Source organism: Lissotriton vulgaris, chromosome 2_1, assembly GCF_964263255.1.
Source record: "Lissotriton vulgaris chromosome 2_1, aLisVul1.2, whole genome shotgun sequence".
Lineage (NCBI taxonomy): Eukaryota > Metazoa > Chordata > Amphibia > Caudata > Salamandridae > Lissotriton > Lissotriton vulgaris.
In genome coordinates this window covers 958,304,975-958,328,666 of record NC_141687.1, presented here as the reverse complement: position 1 = coordinate 958,328,666, position 23,692 = coordinate 958,304,975, and the positions used below count along the sequence as shown (strand labels likewise).

Here is a 23,692-nt window from a genome sequence, read left to right as displayed (position 1 = left end):
TAATGTAGATATTCTCTTCATATCTGAGTCTTGGCTGACGGAGGACTCTGCACCCGATATTTTGGCCGCCCTCCCCATCGGCTACTACATTCTTCATATTAACCGCCCGGGGGGCAAGCTGGCGGAGGAGTAGCAGCCATCATCCGCAAGGAACACGTATTTTCTACCTTAAACTGCACTCCCATTCCCAATTCTCAAACCCTCGTTATCCAGCTTCGCTCAACCACTACCTCCCTTATCTGTGTCCTTATGTATAGACCTCCTACCTACATGCCGGCTTTCGCTGAAGCTGTTGGGGAACTTCTCTCCCAGCTCCTTATAAATCACTCCAGAATTCTTATCTTGGGAGATTTTAATTACTGGCCCACTGACCCCCTAGAATGCCGACTTTCTAAGCTGTTCTCAGACACCCTCACTAGCCTGAATTGTCAGCAATTGATCTCTACCCCCACCCACTGTAAGGGTCATATACTCGACCAGGTTTGGACTGCCAACCTCGATCATTCCCCTCCATCGGTCACCCCCTGCACTTGGTCTGACCATTATTTTGTTTCTTTTTCCATTGATCTTCCCAGTTTTTCTCGCCCCCCGCGCCCCGCTAGCATCATAGCTCGCAACTGGAAGAATGCCGATATGTCAATACTTCATTCTCTTCTGGTGGCCTCAGTCCCTTCAGCCTCAGAATCAGTCTCGGACCAAGTCGCCGCTCTCGAGCACTGGGTGAAGACAGCTGCTGATACTGTAGCTCCTTTAAAGGCTATTAAAGTTTCACGTCCCCACGACGCCCAGCGCTGGTTCACTGACCAGCTGAAACTAGACAAATTGGCTCTTCGGCAGGCCGAACGGCGCTGGCGCCACAAATACGACCCAGCACTCAAGACTGAATTTACAAGCTTACTTAGCAAATACAAATCCTCCATTCTTGAGGCTAAGACTTCCTACTTCTCTGGTAAAATCCTGGCGTCGGCTTCAAAAGCCAAAGACATCTTTTCAATAGTCAACGAGCTCTCCCTTCCCGATCGTGTCACTCTCCCACCTGTTCCCACTCAGGCTTTGTGTGATGAGCTCAATGCTTTCTTTCAAGATAAGATCTCCACCATCAAAAACAATATCTCTCCACCTTCTCCTTCCAAATCACTTCCCCTCCCCCCGGAAAACTCTCAGAAATTTCTATCTTTCCCTCCCATTTCCATCACCGAATTCAACAGTCTCCTTCACAAAGTTAGCTCCGGGTCCCCGAAGGATGGCTGCCCCCCACATATTTTCAAAGAAATCTTTATGCACTGCCCTGATCCCGCTCTAGACCTTCTCAACTCCTCTCTAACATCAGGCATCGTCCCAGAAGCTTTCAAGCAGGCGGTAGTGTTACCTATCCTGAAAAAGCCCAGTGCAGACCCCCTAGTGCTAAGCAACTATAGACCTATTTCCCTTCTTCCTTTCTTGGGAAAGATCTTAGAGACCTACGTCACTAAATGTTTGAGCACTTTTATTGAGTCTTCCTTCTTCCTTGATCCCCAGCAGGCGGGCTTTCGCCCCCTGCATTCTACGGAGATGGTGATTGCAGCTGTGATGGACACACTTCGAACTGGGGCCGACAACAATATCCCCCAAGCCCTTGTACTGTTAGACCTGTCGGCGGCTTTTGACACGGTCGATCACACTATCTTGGTCGACCGTGTCAGAAACGCCGGCATTCGGGGCACTGCCCTTGACTGGGTTCGCTCCTTCTTGCAGGACCGCTCCCAGGCAGTCCACCTTTCCACCTTTTCTGCTTCTTCTCTCCCCCTCACTTGTGGTGTTCCCCAGGGATCTGCTCTTTCTCCCCTCCTTTTCAATCTTTATATGCAACCACTCATGGCCTCTCTTCGCCATTCCTCTGCTACAATATACAATTATGCCGATGATTTACAACTGATTTTTCCTCTGGACGCTACACCTTCTTCTTGCCTCAACTTCCAAACAACCATGTTACTCATCTCGGACTGGATGGCTCACAGCCAGCTCAAGCTGAATCCGTCTAAAACGGAACTTGTCCTGATGGGTGGTCCGTCCAACCCTTGGGATGACACCTATTGGCCCCCCTCTTTGGGTCTCCCCCCCTGCCCGGTCAGCTCTGTGAAAAGCCTAGGAGTGATCATCTCGGAGGATCTCTCCATGAAACCTCAGATCTCAGCGGTAACATCATCCTGCTTTTTCCAGCTACGCAGGATTCGCAAGATCTGCAGATTTCTAACCAGAGAGGCACTCATTCTAGTAACACTGGCTCTGGTCATCTCCAGAGTTGACTTTGCCAACATCCTGTATGTGGGGATTCCTGCTTATCAGCTTCATAAACTTCAGCTGATCCAGAACCAGGCAGCTCGCCTGGTGTACCACCAACCCAAACACCAGCATGTCTCCCCCCTCCTGAGGAGCCTCCATTGGCTCCCTGTGGCTAAACGATGTTCCTTTAAGCTAGGCTGCACCCTATTCAAATATTTGCATAACCAGGCCCCTGAGTTCATTTCCTCCAAACTTAAGCGTTATTCTCCAACCTGTAACTTACGGTCCTCTGCCAATAATCTTCTTTGCATTCCATCTTTCCGCCGTAAAAAACATGGAGGATTATGCTTCTCTTTCCTAGGCCCCTCCTACTGGAACTCCCTCCCTTCTTCCTTTCGCCATTTTACCTCATATGAGTTGTTCCGCAAAACCCTAAAAACACACCTTTTCAAGGTGGCCTTTGAGTAACTCTCCTGCCCTGGCTAGCTATGTTTGTTATGAGCGCCAAGAAACTGTCTCGGTGTACGTGCGCGGTATAAATTTTTTAACATAACATAACAAATGTCTAAGTATGGTCAAACCTGTGCAGTAACTAGTTATGTGGACTATGAACATAAGAAATATCATAAAGAGACAGGCAGAGCTGTTCAAAGCTGCCCACCTAATGAAATTCATAAACTGTCTCTCTCTCATATTTCTTCACCCATCACACTGCTATACATTGCGTCCTGTAACACGATAATCGCATCTCAGTGGCCATCATGCATGACATGGAAAAACTTCCTCCATAGGATCTTCCAACCATAAACCCCACATAGTGGAGCGTCTTACCCATGTAGGCAGGCGCTTCAGCACCCCCACATAAGTTAGTAAATACTATATAAAAGTAGCAATACGATTGACACTCATAAACATTAATCAATATATATTGCTTGTAAAATATATATAATCGCATGGGTTTCTCTTTGCTGTAGGAGGCGTGGTCCTATATGATCTGTGTAACCTGGGAACAGCCATATTGGCTGACACGTGAAAACTCTGTAACCGGAAGCCAAACTGTGCTGACACGTTAAAGCTATCTGCACCCTTATCATACTAGGCTCAGGGCCACTGGAATTATGCAATTGTGAAGCTGTGGCGATGTTCGCATAATTGTATATTTGCTGCACTTGCCTCATAATTCATCACCTTCCGCATAATCTGCAGCTTTTTAACAAAAAGTTGTTTCTAGTTCAAATGGTATAAAAGTTAGCAACAGTGCAATGATATGTGTTGCTGCGCAGTGGAAGGACCTTTGCAAAGGTTGACTGGTCACTTTTCTGTAGCTTCTTGCTATATTTGGGTGGTAAACTGGTACTAATGAGGTACAACTAATGCTCATAAAGTGTTAAGTTTAAAAATGCCTAAACAATGAAGTAATACTATCAAAAAATGTGCTACATAATGCCGCATAGTTCACCTTTTCTTGCCAATAATTTACTCAACCCTGCCGCATAATTTGACCCTCCCCTGCAGCATAATTTCAGTGGCCCTGACTATGATAGATAACACTTGTAACACTTGCGACCTGAACAGAGCTGTTAAACCTGTAAAATCTGTATGACACTTGTGGCAGGCTATGATGGTCAGTTTGTAAGATCTGTGTAAAGTGAGCACAGCTATCTTGTCCCTCACCTGTAAAGTAAGATAAAATGAGGATTAGCAATGTAAGAAGGGGATAATAGGGCTTTTTAAGGAGGTCCAGCATACATGCCCTGATCAAAGTACAAAAAAGAGGTATGCCGTTCCTACAGGGGGAGATGGGGGAGATTTGGTATTTGGTATTTGGTATTGCGGGATCACAAGAGGGAATCAAAAGGTGTATTATGAAAGGAGGTGGGGAATCCTTCCTTTCGGAATGAGGGTCCTCACACACCCAGCCCGCTGGGTGTTATGCTTCATCATCTGGCATGCTCCTCGCGGGTCAGTGCTGCAATACCCGACGGGCACCCTGTGCAGGGGCTCTTTGGCGGAGATCTTTTATTCCTTGCTGTTTGGAGCAGTGGGTGTAAGGGGCCTGTGGAGTGTAGCAGTGTGTGTGTTGGTCAGCTCGACCTAGTGAGGTAAAAAAGGGAACGGGAAGAGTCAGGCAAAACAATTTTAATGACCCTGCCTTCCGGCCTGATTACCAAGCATTTACAATGCAACGGTCTCACCTTTGCAAAAGTTAGAGCTAATGGCATTGTAAATTACAATTTTTTATTTATGTGTTGGTTTTGAAAACAGATAAATAAATGGCATTTTCATTTACAATGCCAATAGCTTAATCTCTCACAAATGCCACACACAAACATACAGACCCACACACACACACACACACACACACACAGAGGCCCACACACAAACAGAGCCGCACACACACACAGAGTGCCACACACACAGAGCCACACACAAACACACAGACCCACACCCACACATACACAGAGCCCCACACACAGAGCCACACACACACATCCCCACACACACACTGAGCCCCACACACACATAGCCCCACACACACACATAGCCCCACACACACACATAGCCCCACACACACACACAGCCCCACACACACAGACACACACACACACAGAGCCACACACACACAAAGAGCCACACACACACAGAGCCACACACCCAGAGCTACACACATACAGAGCCCCCCACACACACAGACCCACACACACTGAGCTACACACACACAGAGCCCCACACACACACACAGACCCACACAGACACATACCCACACACACACAGAGCCCCCCACACACACAGAGCCCCCACACACACAGAGCCCCACACACACAGAGCCCCACACACATAGAGCCCCCCACACACACACAGACACAGAGACCCACACACACACAGACCCACACACACACACAGAGCCCCCCACACTGACAGAGGCCCACACACACAGAGCCGCCCCCCCACACACACACACAGACTCACACACACACAGCCCCACACACACACACAGAGCCACACACACACACAGAGCCACACACACACAGAGCTACACACAAACACAGATCCCCCCCACACACACAGACCCACACACATCGAGCTACACACAAAAAGCCCCACACACAGACCCACACACACCGAGCTACACACACACAAAGCCCCCCACACACACAGAGCCCCTCCAGACACACACACACAGGCGTGTGGGCTGTCATAGTTCTCAAGGGCCTGCCGTGCCCTGAACGCCCACAACGGCTTGGCCTCCGTGCCCAGCTCCTCCTGCAGGCCGCGGCTGGCCAGGGTGGCCGTGTCACAGGTCACACTGTGCCCGGGATACTGAGCCTTCCTCCAGCTTCTTTGTTTGCTGGGAAGGCCTGCTCCTGGAGGCAGCTGAGCGGGTCACAACTCAGCTGCGCCTCCAGCCAACGAATCAATATGATTGCAGATATACAATTGAACATCCCTCATGGTCGCAGTTAGAAGTTCAGGTGTGAGTTCCTGCACAGTTGCTCAGTTCATGCAGGAATCCAAAGCGGCTGTTCGCTGTCTGTCGTATGCTTTGCTTTTAGACTACAATAAACAACGCCTCTGTCGTTCAGCTTGAGACTACTTTGTTTGCTGTTTAAATAAATAGACCTCGACCCCAAGGTATAGGAGCGCGTTGCATAAGCACCAGTTACGTTACACAACGACACATTAATTTTTGGTAGGCACGGGGTGATTATGTGATCTCCGCAGAATCATTCAAAACTTTATTGCGGCTAGATACAGCCATAAAAGCACATCTCATAAAACGATTATTATTATAGATCCAAGGTCAAAATTAAACGATCCAAAATGTACAGAAGCATGGGGAAAAAAAGAAGGTACCATAAAGGGCAATCATCATCGTGGGAATTCATGGTTCTAAAAGACATTTAAAAATATAATTTACGGAAAAAAATTCATAAATTCTAAAAGCTCTAAAATTCTATAAGAAACGTTTCATAACACTCATATCCCTATGTCCTTCCCACCAAATCACCCTCCTCAGCCGATCTATTTATAGGACTCGACATGCATCCTATTAATTAATTTATAAGAAACTTAAGACACTAATCAGTGGGTATAGACTGTACCGATTTTAGCAAGTTACTGCGGGTTAGCCACATAGAGAACAAGAATTCAGATAATGCGACCGCGTAAACCGGGTCGGTATCGGTCCTTAGAATCCTGAAGAAATCTAGGTAATTCCTGACACCTAAGTTCCTGCAGAGTTGGATAATCCATTTGCGCTTTGGATATTTATAGGCTTCACAAAAAAGTGTCACATGGATTAGAGATTCTTCCTCATTCTAGCACCCTGGGCATAGGAAGGAAGAATCTTCCACCCATTTATTAGTAATCGCAAATAATGGCAGGGTTCCAAATCTGAACTTCAGGAACAGTTTCTTCGCTAGGGTGGGTTGGATAATATCCAAAGCCCTCTCAAATTCATAATGGCACTTAAAATCTAGGTATCTATATGTTAGGCTCGAGGGGTTAGCAGACTGGAAAATTTGAGTTAGTTTGTACTCTTTTAATGCATTCTCCAGGAATTTCTTAGAGATAACTGGGTAGAATGCTTCCGGATCTGTCCACAAATTTTCCATACCTATTGTCCTGAGGGAATGCTTTACATAAGACAACCAGGGTATTTTTCCTGCCCCAAGTATGGCAGCACCACTTTTAACTCCACCTGATAGCTAACCAGCTCAGGGGTGCTCCACAGCCACCGCCAGTATAGCAGTGGACGTGAGGAAATAATATCCGCAACAGGCACAATATTTAAGTCCATCCTTAATGGAACAAGAGGAGTACTTTTCGGTAAGGTCAAAATTTGTCTAAGAAAATAATTTTCAGTGACTGTGAGGGCATTGTGTGGCTTATGCCCCACAGTTCCGCCCCATTGAGAGAGGCTGACCTGGCTTGTACCCTGTATATTTCCAGCGGTGAGCTTATGTTTTTTAAAACGCAACTCCTATGGACTTTTAAAATCCCCCCAACTGTGCAGAATCGCAAAGGATGTTGAGCCAACGCCGAGGCTCGAATCTGGTTCCCCAGCTCCTGAATCGGCTGCTCTGGCCGTTAAATTACAACGGTTTATTTAATTGCTCATCTTCTGTGGACCAGGTCATTTGCATTTTGAATGAGGAGTCTGCAATATTTCGGGGTCAGCACTGCAGTGCTTGCTTGTGTAGCAAGACCACCTCACTGCACATGCTGTTGTGTTGTCACCAGAAATCAAGGTGAATGGAGGTAAGCACATGCCTCTTACCCGTGCGAATGTGCACTCTGGGGACCGCAAGCAGGTGCTGACAGTGTTCACGTGCCCATGCAATAGAAACGGGCTGAGCTGACACGCACACGTGCATCTGAAACGATTAGACGCAAAGGGGAATCCCACCCGCGGCTCTCCTTTGTTGATCTAAATTCTGATCACAAGAGAAATGGAAACCACGTGGCCCCTCTGCACGCGGCAACGGCGCTGGCTCTTCACTGCCATTATTGTGATGTGATAGTAGAGCTTAGGGCGCTGTGCAGCAGTGAGGATACGCCACTGTACTGTGACACCAGGGCTGGAGTCGGGGTACCACGCAGGTGGACGGCGCCACCCCACTTATTTTACCGGGTGGACGCCGTCCCCCCTGCCAAACAGCTGGACTTCACTCTTTAGCCTCTCTAAGGCAATATTGGAGCTCACAGCACGCTGCTCATGCACAAGACGAGATTGGATCTCAAGGCACGCTGCTCATGCGCTGACTTCTCAGATGCAATCACATCTAAGGGGTGAACGAGGGGAGGCAATGAGCCCGATGGTGCAAGCCACCTTTTGTGACATCACTTCCTGTTGTGACGTCACTTCCGGTGACAGCATCCCCCCACTTCTTTTTTTAGGACTTGTGCCCTGTGTGACACGTTTTCAGTGTTCACAAGAACTGTTGAGTTGCTATACTCAGAGTGAGCACATACTGCTAGGGTCAGTTGGATGACTTGATTTGCCCAAGGTTATACTAACTCTCATTTGAATTAGAGTTTAGGAATTTCTAGGTTCATAGCTAGATAGCCCACAAGACTTCTTTGGCAGTGGAAAGTCATCTTTGTGTTTCTTGTTCGGTGTGGCTATTGTATGTGTAGTATGCATCTTGGTACATTGTAGTACTGTTTTGCCTGCTATATCCCAGTTTATGGTTGTGTGTTGATAAATGCGCTGTGAAGTTTTATTCTGAAACTTGTGCTGAGCGTTGCTGTTGTCATGGTAGGCGCTGTGCGAGTTTACGTTTCCACAATGAGCACATTGCAGCACAGGTGGGCAGTTGTCATAAAATATGCCCCGTTCGTTCCAATAATCCGTGATCATGGGGGTTGCCAAACACCCAGCAGCAGACCGAGTTAATGTTGTGGTGTGGGGATCTGCGCGCACTTCGGAGCACGCCAATCCCGCTGAGCACACATCACGACACATGTATTCCAAGGGACTGCCAGACGCAAGAGGCGTGCTTATTGGAGAATCTCACAAACAGCTTGGCTCGTTTTCTATTTGCTGTATGGAAGAAAACTGTTTGGATCCATGGTTGTCAACGAGTTGAAACCACAAGAGGGTGCTATTAATAAAGACGTTAACTGATGGAGTTCTTTAAATACTATGCAATCGCTTGTGTGTAATAGATCATTTTCTGAAGATTTATCCACTTGAAGTCAATCTGTTTGCAGCAGAGATGCATAATCCGCTGTAAAATCATCAGCCTTTTACCCATACTTTCAGTCTGGGTTCCCTGACTTCCTGCTGTGGAAAAAGGTTCCTTATCTTCTTTATGGGGCCATCTGGATCCATAAAAAAGATAAGGAACCTTTTACCACAAACGTAAGTCAAGGAGCTCAGTCTGAACAGGACGGGGCTAAGCGAGAAAGGAGAACTTCATGGCTGGCCACTTTTTAGGAGGCCAGTCAATGGAGAAGAGGGGCATAGCTTAGCCCTTGCTAGTGAAGTACACTCCAAAACATAAAATCTTGCGAGCTCAACTGCGCATGTGCGCAGTACACAACTCGAGACCTAAAAAGGAGTGGCGACCCTCTGCAATGATGCTGCAGGGTGTTGAGCTCAGTCTCATGCGGTCAACATGTTTCTTGCCTAGTAGTCAGGTTGATCTTGCGGCAATTCCTCATGACCTCTTGAAAAATGGTGAATCTACATTAATGGCTAAGGTATGGTGGTGTCTTAACCTAATGTTACCTTATTTAGGTGTAGTACCTGTTGATATGGAAGCCAATCTATAAAATAAAGGAACACTTAATATAGCGTGACATAGAAAAACAGCTTGATTAGGAATAGCCCCTGTAGTTCCGTGAGTTCGTGGGTCTGGTTCGGGTGTTCCGAACCCGTTCGAATAAGGTCGTCGGAAATAGACGATTTTGGTGTCAGCAGACCGCAAATGACAGGTGTAGCGTGTATGAGCGTTTTCGCATGAATAGATCGATGAGAACACTCTGTATTCAAGGATTTAGTTTGAACCTTCGGGTTCCATTTTGTGTACGGCAGCCATTTTGAGTGGTTGCCCTCACATAGGCCGAAGACTAGGCCGAACGAGTCCTTGAGACACGTATGTCTTAGCTGACTTCTGAATGACCTGGCCGAACTGACTCCGTGCTCGAGGCTGACCTCGCTGAGCCAGTTCCTTGTTAAGCAGCTGGTCAGATAAAGATCAAAGAGTAGGGCAGGCCCGAGTTTATGGTACACTGCACCCACCTTTCTATCTCACTTCCAATCTGTTTCTGTTCCTTCCTTTACAACATAATCACTGATTTGGGTTGAGGGTTTATGATGGGTTTGTCCGGCCTGACTGAACAGGATAAAGGAATGTGCTTGGTCATTTCTGGTGGGCTGGACAACGGAGAATGGTATTGTCGTCATACTCTACTTTCAAAATGTCACTCTGCGATTGGTCAATTTGTATGAACCCAATGCTAATTTGGAATGTTGCCTGAGGCTTGATTTTTGGCATAAAAGACCATGCTCCGCTCATTGAATTTGTGCAGTCTCTAGCGAACCACCCGTGTGTGCTTCGTAGATCTCTGTTCCTGGTTGCAGCCAATAAACTTTGGTCTTTGATGTCATCAAGAAGTATCCCGTGTCTCTGTTTGCCAAGACAAGGGAACTCGAAGGCATCGGGCGTTTTCCCTGACGCTGCTGGGTTCTAAAACCCGGTCCTTCAGTTGGCGCCCACGTGGGGCGACTTCAGCGGTACCGGTCCAAGCCCGAAGATTGTGGAGAGTTCGTGTGGAAATTCTGGAGGAAGGCCTACCACTTCATCGACCCCTGTATGTCGACGTGGTCTGAAAGTCTTTGCTGCGAGGTTCCCCGCCTTCCGACGGCTACGAAGGACTGCTGCCCTGACTGTCGCCTTGTCTTGGAGCCTTAGATGATTTGTAGAGCGAGACGATTGACGGGTCTTCTGGTGACGCCATCGACATTTCAGTTAAGTATGAGTGGAGCGTCTCCTAGTCGTTAGTTTGTTTTTGGTATCCCTTTAATGGATCGCTTTGATTTGGTACCTGCAGGCCCCAAAGCCAAGGGACTCGTGTATTCGCAAGATTATCGTTTTGAGATTTCCCTTGTAGTTTGAAGCTAGACTAGTGAGCAAGATGCCTGGTCTTAGCATACTTGGAAAGTTGTTTGGTTGTGGTTGTTCTAAGGATTCCCGGTTGGAGGATTCGTGTCGGGTTCCTCCAATTGGAACTCCTACATATGAATTATACGTGAAACGTGGTGTGGGCCCCATTAGTTATAATGAGATCTGGGTAAAATGTACGAAGAAAGACGGTGTCCTACAGTGGCCCCGTTACGGTAGTTTTGAAACTGAGATTTTAGACAATCTCGAAGTGAAGTTGTTCAAGAAGAAAGCCCGGCCGGCAATGTTTGACTCTTTCCGCATATGGAGCAAAGAAGCCAAACAGAAAGAAATTAAATTAGCGAAAAAGAACAAACGAGAATGAGGTATGTCAATGGTATAAGCTGCTGTTGCATATAGGGATAATGAGGAAGAGCAAGAGAGCGAGCAGATGCTTAGAGTGAAGAAGTTAGCGGTAGATAGATGCTACCCTGTTTTGCCGCCTAAAGAGCAGGAAGACAAGAAAGATCTTGTGAAAGATCCTCTAATGTCGCATCTATTGAGTTTGCCACCCCCTTATGCACAGAGTGCTACGGCACCACCGCCACCAGTTGTGGCTGTGCAACATCCAGTTGTTGTGCAACCTGCGATTCCTCCACAGCCAGTTCCTCTTCCGTTGGTTGCTGTTCCTTTGGCGCAGCCTCCTCAGGGGCCGCCAACTTTGTCTCCCCCTTTGTCTGCTACTCCTACGCTTCTCCTTAATACTCCTTCTGTTCCGACTTTGGATTCTTCTACTATTGTTCCGTCTTCCCTTATTCTTCCATCTTTTCCTTCTACTAGACAGCGCATGACTGCTGCTTTTTCTGGTTTTCTGACTCCTTTGTTGGGACAATTGGGTATGTCTCCTGTGAATGAGCAAAGACAATCACGTAGTCAGTTGCCTGATACAGATGAACGTGTAGTTTTGGATCATATGGCACGTAGATGGGTTACGTACACTTCCCAGTATGATCTTGAGGGTATTATGGATGTTTTCCGGCAATGGAAACCACCAAAGCAACGGTACGTCTTTGAAATGATGTGTGTGTTCCTTCATGAACAATGGATTGACGAAGTGGGTAAAGCTCCTGAAGAATTGTATCGATTGCGTTCCGAGTTTGCGAAAGGGACGATTGTGAGTCTTCTTGACATTGAGAGAGCAATTGCGACGTTGTTGTCGTTTCGTAATGATGCTCCTTCTGAGCGGTTGTTTGAGCCTGAAACGTCGGTTAGGAGAAAAGCGCGTCAATATCCGATGCGTGAGGTTCCTCCGGTATGGAAGGAAGCAGTACAGGCTGATGCTGGATTGGGTATTGTAGCTGCGCCTGCGCAATTTCAGCGAGTATGGGTACATGTTCCTTGGAAGCGTGTTGAAGTTCTAGCGATCAAGCAGACTTTACCTGATCCGCGCAAAAATCCGGCGGGATATTATAAAGAGCTCACTCAAACTGTGGGTTCGTGCGTCATGACTTTAGCGTTTATAGACATGTTGTTTGGCAATGTTGTTCCACAGCCTATCTGGAATGTGATTCGACATACGGATCATGATAATGAATTGGGTGATACATGGGTTAATATTGTTGCTTCGAATGACAGACAAGTTGGAGGTGCTAAGCCTGAAGAACTAATTGCTCAACTTCCTGGTAGGATTATTAATTTCATGAAAACTTTGATGCCCGAAGTGCGTGTTAATTGGGACAAGTTGTCTGCATGTAAGCAGAAAAAAGACGAGACTGTGTCTGATTTCTTCACGCGGTTTGAAGAGACCTTTGTAGATCATAGTGGTCAGGATATGGCTACCGAGGGTGGCCAGAGGTTGTTCGTCGACAAATTTGTGCATAATTTGCTTCCCGAGTTGTGTACTAAGTTGAAGGATTCCGAGAGTGCTTGGGCAGTCTCTACGTCAGCGCAGATTTTAGCTACGGCTCAGTACTATGAGAATAGGCGCAAAGATGAGTTAGAGAAAGCGGATAAGAAGACTAAGGAATTGAAGACTAAAGTTCTTCTACAACAAGCTTATCCACCCCGTAATAATAGTCAGCACGATTATCAGCAACCTCAACAATATTCGAGAAACTCGCAAAGGAACGAGTCTTCTCAACAGCGTTTTCCGTATGGGCCTAATCAGTGTGCGTATTGCAAAGAAGAGGGCCATTTCAAGAATAGTTGTCTGGTTTTGTTACAGCGCAAGAATGGTGTTTCTGGTGTTAGAGGTCGAGGTGCAAATTGACCCCAGAGAGAATTCAAGCTATTGCGAAAATGAGTGTGCCTACGACACAGAGAGAAGTACGTGCGTTTGTGGGTATTACGTAGTACTGTAGACAGTGGATCCCTAATTTTTCTTTGCTAGCGAAGCCTTTGATAGCTCTTACTGTTAAGGATACTCCAAATCCTATTCCTTGGACTGATGAATGTCAGAAGAGCTTTTCGGAATTACGCAATGCGTTGTGTTCGGCTCCTGTGTTGGGTACTCCCGACTACAGTAAGCCTTTCACACTGTATGTCCACGAGAGAGGGATGTGCATTGTCAGTGTTGACTCAGCAGTTTGGCGATAAGCACCGTCTGTGTGCTTATTTTTCATCGACTTTAGATCCTGTAGCTAGAGCGTTGCCGAGTTGCTTGAGAGCTACGGCGGCAGCGGCTGTTTCAATTCGACAATCTGCTGGTTTAGTTATGGACAACACGTTAATGGTCATGGTTCCACATACAGTGGATACCTTGTTGAACCGTACGAAGACACAGCATTTAACTAGTGCTCGGTTGTCGGGTTACGAGTTGACGTTGTTAGCGAGTCATGTGCACATTAAACGGTGCAACACGTTGAATCCAGCCACGTTGTTGCCAATTGTAGTTGAGACAGATGATAGTGAAGAACAGCATGACTGTTTTTTAAGAACTGAAGAAAAAATGAAAGGGAGAGTAGACCTTAGAGACACTCCTCTTCCTGAGTGTGATAGTACTTTGTGGGTTGATGGTTCGTGTTTTAAGTTGCCGAATGGTGATACGACTGCGGCATATGCTGTTACGACTTTGCATACGATTGTTGAAGCTGCACGTATTCCACATAATTCAGCACAAGCAGCAGAGTTGATTGCATTAACGAGAGCATGTGTGTTGGCGAAAGGAAAGCAAGTGAATGTGTACACTGATAGCCAATAGGCCTTTGGCGTGGCTCATAGCTTGGGACGTTTGTGGCGTGAACGTGGGTTTTTGACTTCGCATGGAACAAAGATCCAGCATGGACAGTTGGTGAATGAACTCCTTGAATCTCTTACTTTGCCGTTACAAGTAGCGATCGTGAAATGTAGTGCCCATAAGAAAGTTACGGATGATGTTGGCCGCGGAAAGGCGTTTGTGGATGAAGTCGCGAAAGAAACTGCGAGAAATGTGATGAGTCAAATGTATGTTGCAGGTCCGGCGAGATGGGTTCCAGAGAAGAGTATGTGTGAAGATACGATTGAAAGTGTGAAATCCATTCAAGCTGAAGCTACAGAGAAAGAGCTGAATGAATGGAGAGAAAGCAAGGGTAGATTGGATTCGAATGGTTGTTGGACTGATTTGTCCGAGCATCAGAGATGGTTGTTGCCTGACGCGTATGTCAATCAATCAATCAAAGACATTTATAGAGCGCACTACTTACCCGTAGGGTCTCAAGGCGCTTGGGGGGGGGGTGCCGTTACTGCTCGAACAGCCAGGTCTTGAGCTTCTTCCTGAAGGAGAGGTGGTCTTGGGTCAGGCGCAGGTCGGTCGGGAGGGAGTTCCAGGTCTTGGCGGCCTGGTAGGAGAAGGACCTTCCTCTTGTTGTCGCTCTTCGGATGCGGGGGACGGCGGCGAGGGCGTGGTTGGCTGATCGGAGGTGGCGTTTGGGAGCGTAGAAGTTGATTCGGTTGTTGAGGTAGCTCGGGCCTTGATCGTGTAGGGCTTTGTGTGCGTGGGTGAGGAGACGGAAGATGATTCTTTTGTTGACGGGGAGCCAGTGCAGGTCTCTCAGATGTCCGGAGATGCGGCAGGTTCGTGGGATGTCGAGGATGAGTCTGGCTGAGGCGTTCTGGATCCGCTGGAGTCTTTTCTGGAGCTTGGCGGTGGTACCGGCGCAGAGGGCGTTGCCGTAGTCCAGTCGGCTGGTGACGAGGGCCTGGGTGACGGTCTTCCTGGTCTCGGTGGGGATCCACCAGAAGATCTTCCGTAGCATGCGTAGGATGTTGAAGCACGATGTGCTTCCAGTTGTTACAATGGCTCATGGAATGGCGCATATTAGCGTGAAAGGGATTTGTAAGTTGTTGGCTCCGGTTTGGCAGAATGCGGGAATTCCAAAATGTGCAGAGAATTTGGTCAAGAACTGTATGGTGTGCTTGATGTACAATCCTGGTAAGGGAACTCCAACACCAGCTGGTCATTTTGCTCCTCCTACGTATCCGTTCGAGGCTTTGCAGCTAGATTTTATCCATATGGAGAGATGCAACAACCTGAAATATGTTTTAGTGGTTGTTTGCTCCTTTTCTAGATGGGTAGAAGCTTATCCCCTTAAGGTCAATACTGCCTTGTCCACAGCGAAAGTTCTGATAAAAGAGTTTTTCCCTAGATTTGGAATGCCGAGAATTATCTGGAGTGACAATGGGAGTGAATTTGTGGGTCAAGTCATGAAGAGAGTGTGTGAGGGACTAGGAATCCGGCAGAAATTCAATGCTGAAAATCACCCCCAATCAGCTGGTTTAGTTGAGTGCTATAATGGCACCTTGAAGTTAAAATTGGCCAAAATCCAAGCGAGCACTGGTCTACAGTGGCCAGATGCCTTGCCTTTAGCGCTTTTGTCAACAAGAATGACTGTGCATTCAAGAATGGGCGTGAGGCTGTATGAAGTGGTCTTTGGCCTCCCAGCGAATATTTGCGGTGTGCCGAGACCAACCAGGTTTAGTGAGATCGAGTACCCTGTGTTGCTTGATTACTTGCGCGAACTGACGACTAAGGGCCCGATGTAGGTAGCCCTTTACCGATCGGAATCGGCCGAAAATACTGATTTTCGGCCGTTTCCGATCGGTAAAGGGCTATCGAGATGTAGGGGCACATTTTCGGTAATTTTACCGAATCGTTATCATTACCGAATCGGTAAATTTACCGAATCGGTAATATTTACCGATTCGGTAATGATAACGATTCGGTAAAATTACCGAAAATGCAATGTAGGTAGCCAATGTTCCATCAGCACATGGCTTACAGAATCGGTATTTTACCATGGAATACAAATCCATGGTAAAATACCGATTCCTGTGTACATGCACATCTGTGGATGTACACATGTGCCATGTGACAGACAGACGTGCCCTTAGGGCATGTCTGTGTGCCACATTGCACACATGCCCGTTTTGGGGGTGCTAGAGGGTGTCAAAGTGACACCCCCTGCACCCTTGCCAAATTCGATATTTACCGATTTGGTAAATACCGATTCGGTATTTGACTTTAATCCTATGGGCTTCAAAGGCCCATAGGATTCAATAGCAAATACCGATTCGGTATTTACCGAATCGGTAAATACCGAATTTGTAAGGAATCGGTAACGATTCAAGATGTTGGGACCTACATCCCATTTACCGATTTTGAAATACCGAATCGGTAAAATTCGGTATTTCAAATTCGGTAAATGGGATTTACCTACATCGGGCCCTAAATTGCGTGTCTTACACCAACAGGTACACGATAGCCTCCCACAAGCTTCTGAGGATCCAGACCACGCTATTGAACCTGGTTCGTGGGTCTTCATCAAAAATTTTCAGCGGAGCAAGAACGATCAGCCCCGCTGGACAGGACCCTTCCAAGTGCTCCTGTCTACACGCTCTGCAGTTCGAGTACAAGGCAAGAAACACTGGATCCACGGCGTACACTGCAAGCGGGCTTCGTTGCCCTTACCGTACGACCAGTGGGTCCAGGAGGGACTTTCAGACTCTGAAACTGACAATGTTCCATTCAGCGATGCTAGTCTGATTGGTACGAACTCTGAGAAACAAAGTGACGATCTTTTACAAGAAGCTGTGCCTCTTTCGAATTGATTGTACACTATTAAGCCTGACCTCCTGTTTAAAGATCAAGAATTGCCTGGAAGAAGCCGCTATAATTTGCGACCGAGAGACATGGACAAATAAAGCACAAATAAAGTTTTTATGATTTTTCTGTTTGCAGGTTAACTCTCCACCGAGGATCTACTCATTTTTGTTTTTCGAACCGCAATCCGGGTTCAGCTGTACGGTCGCGGTGCCTAAGTCTTTGGAGTGCAAGCCGGAGACACTAGGTCGAGGGTTCTGGTTGGCCTAAGGGAGTTGCCCTGGGTTGACAGAGGCATTCCTTAGCATAGAACACCCTACCATCGCGAGCACCATATTTAGTTTAGGATGGATTTCTTTGAGTTGGAGACACCTGCACGGACAATGATTTTTAGAAAGAAGTTATGCAAATTGATCACAACGAAACATTTTATAATACCGTGTTTGTTTTTGTTATTGAGTTTAATGGTATTCATAATTGGTTATGTGACATTCTCTTTTAAAGTGACGTTTAATCCCACTGTGCAACCTACACCTCCACCTACTATTTCTTCTCATTCTTTTCATCCTTTGCCTGAACACGAGGTAGTTAGACGGTTGGAATTTGCCAATAATTCCTTTATTCAACTTTTGCACCAACACCAGTCTTCCCCAGCATTTTTAGCTGTTAAGGGTACCTACTTTGTTTGCTACGACCAAGCATATACATGGTTGCCCCCTGACTTTTCGGGCACATGTTTTGTTTCTTTCCTGTTGCCTCCCACTTTTACAGCTGTGGCAGATTACCATAAGACGAGAGTTGCTAGAGGTGTCTTTAGCCAAGAAGACACTGCAGGGCAAGAGTTGGGAGATTTCTTTAAGGGTTTTCTGCCGTTCTGGGGACCGATGGCTAACAGCAGGAATATTCGCCAGTTGACGAGAGTGGTTGAGTCCACCATAGTCGAAACTGCCGGTGCCCTTAGTAACTTGACTGCTGAGCTCCAGTCGGATAGGCTTATGACACTTCAAAATAGAATTGCCCTGGACGTCATACTAGCAGACCGAGGTGGAGTATGTAAACTGATTCAATCGAGCTGCTGCGTTTTCATTCCAGACAACGCTCCGTCAGATTTCCAGGCCATTTCCAAGCTACATAAGATCTCCAATTCTGTCCATTTGGAAAAAGGAGATTGGTCATTGATGGAATGGTTATGGGGATTGATATCCATTTGGGGTTAGAAGATTTTGATGGTCATTGGAATGGTCTTAGCTATCCTTTTTTATGTTCTGTCTCTGTGTACAGTGTGCCCCTGCTATTTGTGGCCTCTGTGCTACTTTGTGTGCAAGGAGACCTGTCCAGAGAGAGGTACTAAGTAATAGGATGATGCTACAGCAACATATTGATGATCTGATAAATATAGATCCAGATTCAGATTAACATGGGTTTGGGATCTCTTGCCTATGTAAGGGCAAAAGGAGGGTCTGTAGTTCCGTGAGTTCGTGGGTCTGGTTCGGGTGTTCCGAACCCGTTCGAATAAGGTCGTCGGAAATAGACGATTTGGGTGTCAGCAGACCGCAAATGACGAGTGTAGCGTGTATGAGCGTTTTCGCATGAATCGATCGATGAGAACACTCTGTATTCAAGGATTTAGTTTGAACCTTCGGGTTCCATTTTGTGTACAGCAGCCATTTTGAGTGGTTGCCCTCACATAGGCCAAAGACTAGGCCGAACGAGTCCTTGAGACACGTATGTCTTAGCTGACTTCTGAATGACCTGGCCGAACTGACTCCGTGCTCGAGGCTGACCTCGCTGAGCCAGTTCCTTGTTAAGCAGCTGGTCAGATAAAGATCAAAGAGTAGGGCTGGCCTGAGTTTATGGTACACTGCACCCACCTTTCTATCTCACTTCCAATGTGTTTCTGTTCCTTCCTTTACAACATATTCACTGATTTGGGTTTAGGGTTTATGATGGGTTTGTCCGGCCTGACTGAACAGGATAAAGGAATGTGCTTGGTCCTTTCTGGTGGGCTGGACAACGGAGAATGGGATTGTCGTTATACGCTACTTTCAAAATGTCACTCTGCGATTGGTCAATTTGTATGAACCCAATGCTAATTTGGAATGTTGCCTGAGGCTTGATTTTTGTCATAAAAGACCATGCTCCGCTCATTGAATTTGTGCAGTCTCTAGCGAACCACCCGTGTGTGCTTCGTAGATCTCTGTTCCTGGTTGCAGCCAATAAACTTTGGTCTTTGACGTCATCAAGAAGTATCCCGTGTCTCTGTTTGCCAAGACAAGGGAACTCAAAGGCATCGGGCGTTTTCCCTGACGCTGCTGGGTTCTAAAACCTGGTCCTTCACCCCGCAGTCTAAGTCCTGCGCTTCAAGGATCTTTATATGGTGAGGTGTCAATCTGCTGCCTTACACCTGTAGCCTCTGTGTAACATGAGGCACAGCAATGCTTTCTGACACCTGCAAGATCTGTTTACTTTAAAGGATAGCTCTGCTGTCAAAGATTTAACCTGTATAACCCATAGGCCCTGTCTGGTGTCCCTGCAGGCTGATGCTTGTGAGGTCTGTGTAACCTGAGGGATTGCTTTGTAGTGTAAAGCCCCGCTGAGACTCTATAAAATCTGTATAAAGCATGACACATGTATGCGGACTGGCTCAATGACACCTGTACGATCTGGGTACCTTGAAGGATAAAAAAACAGACCAAGGCCAGTGCTTGATAGATTTCACGCCAGAGACTTAGCTGAGCTCACTGACACCTGGAAGTTTTGTATAGCCTGCAGGCTAGCGCTATAGTCCAATGCCCAAGTGTACAGAACGGAAGAAGCAGCTGTGCAGGTGCACACCTGTAAGATCTCTGTAACCTGAGATGCAGCTATGCTCGCCGGCACCTGTGAGATCTATTTAAAGTGAGGCACTGTTGTGTTGCCTCACACCTGCCTGACGTGGGTAACCATAAGGAACGTTCCGATGTCAAAGGTTGCAAATTTATATAAGCCACGGAGCAGCTCTGCTGACTGACAACAACCGTGAAGCCTGTGTAACCTGCAGGGCAGCTGCACAGTCCTGTAAAATCTATGTAAGCTGCCTGACACCTGTAGATCTGTGTGAGCTGATGCTGGCTCCTGTAAGATTTGTGTAACCTCAGGCTTAGCTGTCCTGGCAGGTCTGTGATCCTTGTACCCTGAGAATACCTTCACGAGCGTGCAGCATCTCTGTGTAACTCGAGGGATGGCTCTGCTACTTAAGAGTCTGTCAGACCTGCACAACATAAAGGTTATCTCTATATGTAAGGTCTGGTCCTGTTACGTCCTTATGCCGCGAGAGATAGCTCTGCTTTCTGCGTATTCGGGCGCAGATGACACGTGGGTCACTGCAGCAGGCGGTTACCCTGCTGAGCAACACTATTGGCACACTAAAGTGGTCCAATGAGTTTACTGGAGAAGAGGCTATTTGTGATGTCTATGCTCCCTCCCGTCTCAGAGACCACCCCGAGCGTGTTCGAAGCAGGCCCTGCAAGCTGAGACCAGGGGGAAGGAATGGAGGAAAACGGGAGAAGACTCAGGCTGCTATGGGCTGTCCGAGCAGACCTATGTCCAATGGAGAAAAGTTGGAGACAGGTGAATAAATGGAAGTGATAAAGGATCAGATTAGTGAGTGAGTCACGTGCTGATTATTGCATTCGGCCATTCTCCTTTGTGTGTACCAAGTGGAGTCCAAAAATGGCTCGGGAAGGACTGGGGCGGAAGTGATAAACGTTAGAACAAACATCAACAAAAAGTCGCTTTCATCCCCGAATCGCATCAGATTAGCCCATAACTTGGAAATGATGGGCCTTATTTATGAAGGCCTTGCGTCAGTTTTGCGCCGCCGGTGTGTCACTTTTTGTGACGCACCAGCGGTGTAAAAAATGCGCCTTGTTGCGCCATATTTAAAAAGTGACGCATCTAGGTAGATGCGTCACTTTTTAAACCCCTGTGCCACATTATACCTGTGTCAGGTATAATGTATGCAGAGGGGGCGTTCCCCCGCAAAAAGCCTCGTAATAGTGACGTAGTGAAATCTATGAGATTTCACTGCGTCACTTTTAGGACGCTGTTGCGTCAAAATCTTGCGCCTGCCTCACAGCAGGCGTAAGACTGACGCAAGCCCTTTCACATGGGGCTTTCCCCATGTGAAAGGACGCATTGCTGGAGTTGCGTCACTTTTGTGACACACTCCAGCAATGCGTCACTTTTGCGCTTACAGATACGTCAGAAATACTGACGTATCTGTAACTCCTTGCGACATGGTGCGTCATACATTAAATATGACGCATCAGGAATGTCGTAAGGAGTGCGCAGTGAAAAGTGACGCATCGCTGTTTTCACGCAGCGATGCGTCACTTTTCATAAAGGAGGCCCGATGTATTTTGCTTTAGGCATCGAAGTTGTAGTCCAAGCAAGCCCAACGACTCAAAAAGACGGAGACTTCACAAAACAATGACAGTGGTGGGAATGACTGAATTGAGTGAGTCGTTAGGTGTTTGAATGGTTACGCCACTTCGGTCATGAGGGAATGAGATAGTAAATGAAAGGCCGAGGGAATTACTGAACTGGTACACACCTGACAGAGTAAATCAATGCAGACACTTGCCAAGTGTTATTACGTCACTGCGGGTTTGTGTACCGCAGAGTTCGCCATCTATACTGAGCCTCTTAACATTGGCAGGGACGGCCTTAGGCATGTGCAAGCTGTGCACCTGCACAGGGCCGCCAAACCCCAGGGGCCACCACGCCAATATATATCCTTAATATAATAATCCTACATATTTGCATAGCGGCCCCTGGCAGGGATTTGGCGGCTTCCGACTCTGTTCCACTTTCAAACACCCTGACCCCGCCACGCCCGGACCCCCTCTTCCGGGGCCCCCTACCTATGCTCCCTGCCCAGGGCCGCCATGAGCCTAGAGCCGCCCCTGACATTGTTGAAGATATCTATGCAGACAACCGCTTTAACAGATTATCAATGTTTTTGCCGCTGTAGTGCAGAGGCACACACTGAACCACTTCTAGACGCGTCTTGGCATGGGCAGATTTAGCTCTGGTGGCACCTGGTTCAACGTTTGTAGGTGGTGGGGGTGGGATTCCCTCATCACCACCTTTTAGCAGTGCCTCTCAAGTCTCCATAACCACTTTCTCGCAGATGCATTTAATTAGTTACATAGCACCACTCATAGCAGGGTAGGGCGTGAACGCACTTTCCATCGCTCACACACATTGCACAGAGACAATCAATCATACATATGTAAATCAGAATATAGGAAATGTTATGTAAGCTAGAGGTGTAGGAGTGACGTGTCATCCATACTGGAAGGCAGTATAGTTAAAGAGTGCGTGGTCTGGAGAAGCACGAATTCAGAATTGAAAACAGAGCACCATACTTAGGCGTTCTCTTCAATAATAGGAATCAATTTCTACCCAAATTAACCTTTTTTACAACATTAATCTACTATCTAATCTACACTTTACAGTGTGCATGCCAGCGACGGCTCGTGGAGGGAGTTACGGTGGGGCATGAGGGTGGGGAGGGGGAGGGGCAGGGTGGAGGTTGCTAAAAACCGGCATATGGATAATTGCAGGTAAGTAAACAATTTAATTAATAAAACGAATTTCGTAGTGCGCCTTGCATCGCAAAATGCAATGCAGTGCGAGCTACGAAATTCGTTTTATTAATTAAATTGTTTACTTACCTGCAATTATCCATATGCCGGTTTTTAGCAACCTCCACCCTGCCCCTCCCCCTCCCCACCCTCCTGCCCCACCGTAACTCCCTCCACGAGCCGTCGCTGGTGCATGCAGTTATTTAAACACAGTTAATAATTCCCCGTTCTACATTAGGATTTTAACTTATAAACTGCAAGTAACAAAAGGATGTCTCTTAGAAAAGCAGTAACCTCCTGACCTATTTACATTATATGCACTTTATGATCTGTGTGGTGCATGTTCATTGCAGCAGCCATATTAACCCTCTGCACTACCTTACGATGAGTCAAAACCACAACTAGGCAAAACTCTGATCTCTCTCCAGGAAGAACATTAGTCACCGGAGTTATCATGACATTTTTATTGTTGCCTGGAAATTGCTGGAGGCAAGGTAAATGACAGCAGGTGCTTTTAAAACCAAATTAAACTTGCCCATACTGCGCACCCGAAGTTAGCACCGGGTGCGGTGACACCGGTCGCACCCCCTAGAGCGGGCCCTGCTTCTTGGTTGCCGGAGTGTTCGCGCCCGGTGCATTTGATCATTAGCATGATGCTTTTGGGGGGGGAGGGGAGAGCACCTGACCTCAAACTGACTTTGACACAGAAGTAACAGCGCATCCTTTACCAGTGCCCCAGCTTGGACCTACCTGATGCTCCTAGCGCTGGCTCGTGAACACTCGCAGTCCTTAGCGCCAAGTGTTAGTCCCTCGCACAGGCGCTTCCCATGCCCCCTGCAGCAGCGCTGCGGCTCAGCTCGGGTGAGTTTCGTTCAGCGCCTCGACTCGTGGGAGAAGCGCTCGCATGTGGCTCTCACCAGCTCAGTCCCTTCTGCAGAGACGAAGCTGTGGGTACCGCAGACGATCAGTTCCTGTGCGTGCGAGCGGGAAGAGTCACAGAGTGTAGGCGGCGAGGACACCGGGACAATGCAACTGACAAAGACCACAGAGGAAAGAGACAGATGCTGGCGCGCGGCCCTGCCTCCCCTCAGACTCCAGAGTCCATGAGACTC

The 23,692-nt window shown here is 47.3% G+C and overlaps 1 protein-coding gene across 1 annotated transcript in view; it reads right to left on the bottom strand.

The window, feature by feature from the left end:
- LOC147731481 (platelet-activating factor receptor-like) overlaps positions 1-23,446 on the bottom strand; it is a 61,194-nt gene extending 37,748 nt beyond the window's left edge. The window contains exon 1 of the mRNA XM_086958749.1: positions 23,331-23,446. The gene's annotated coding sequence lies outside the window, so the exon portion shown is untranslated. The remainder of the gene's footprint in view (positions 1-23,330) is intronic.
- Between the last annotated feature and the right edge of the window lie 246 nt (positions 23,447-23,692).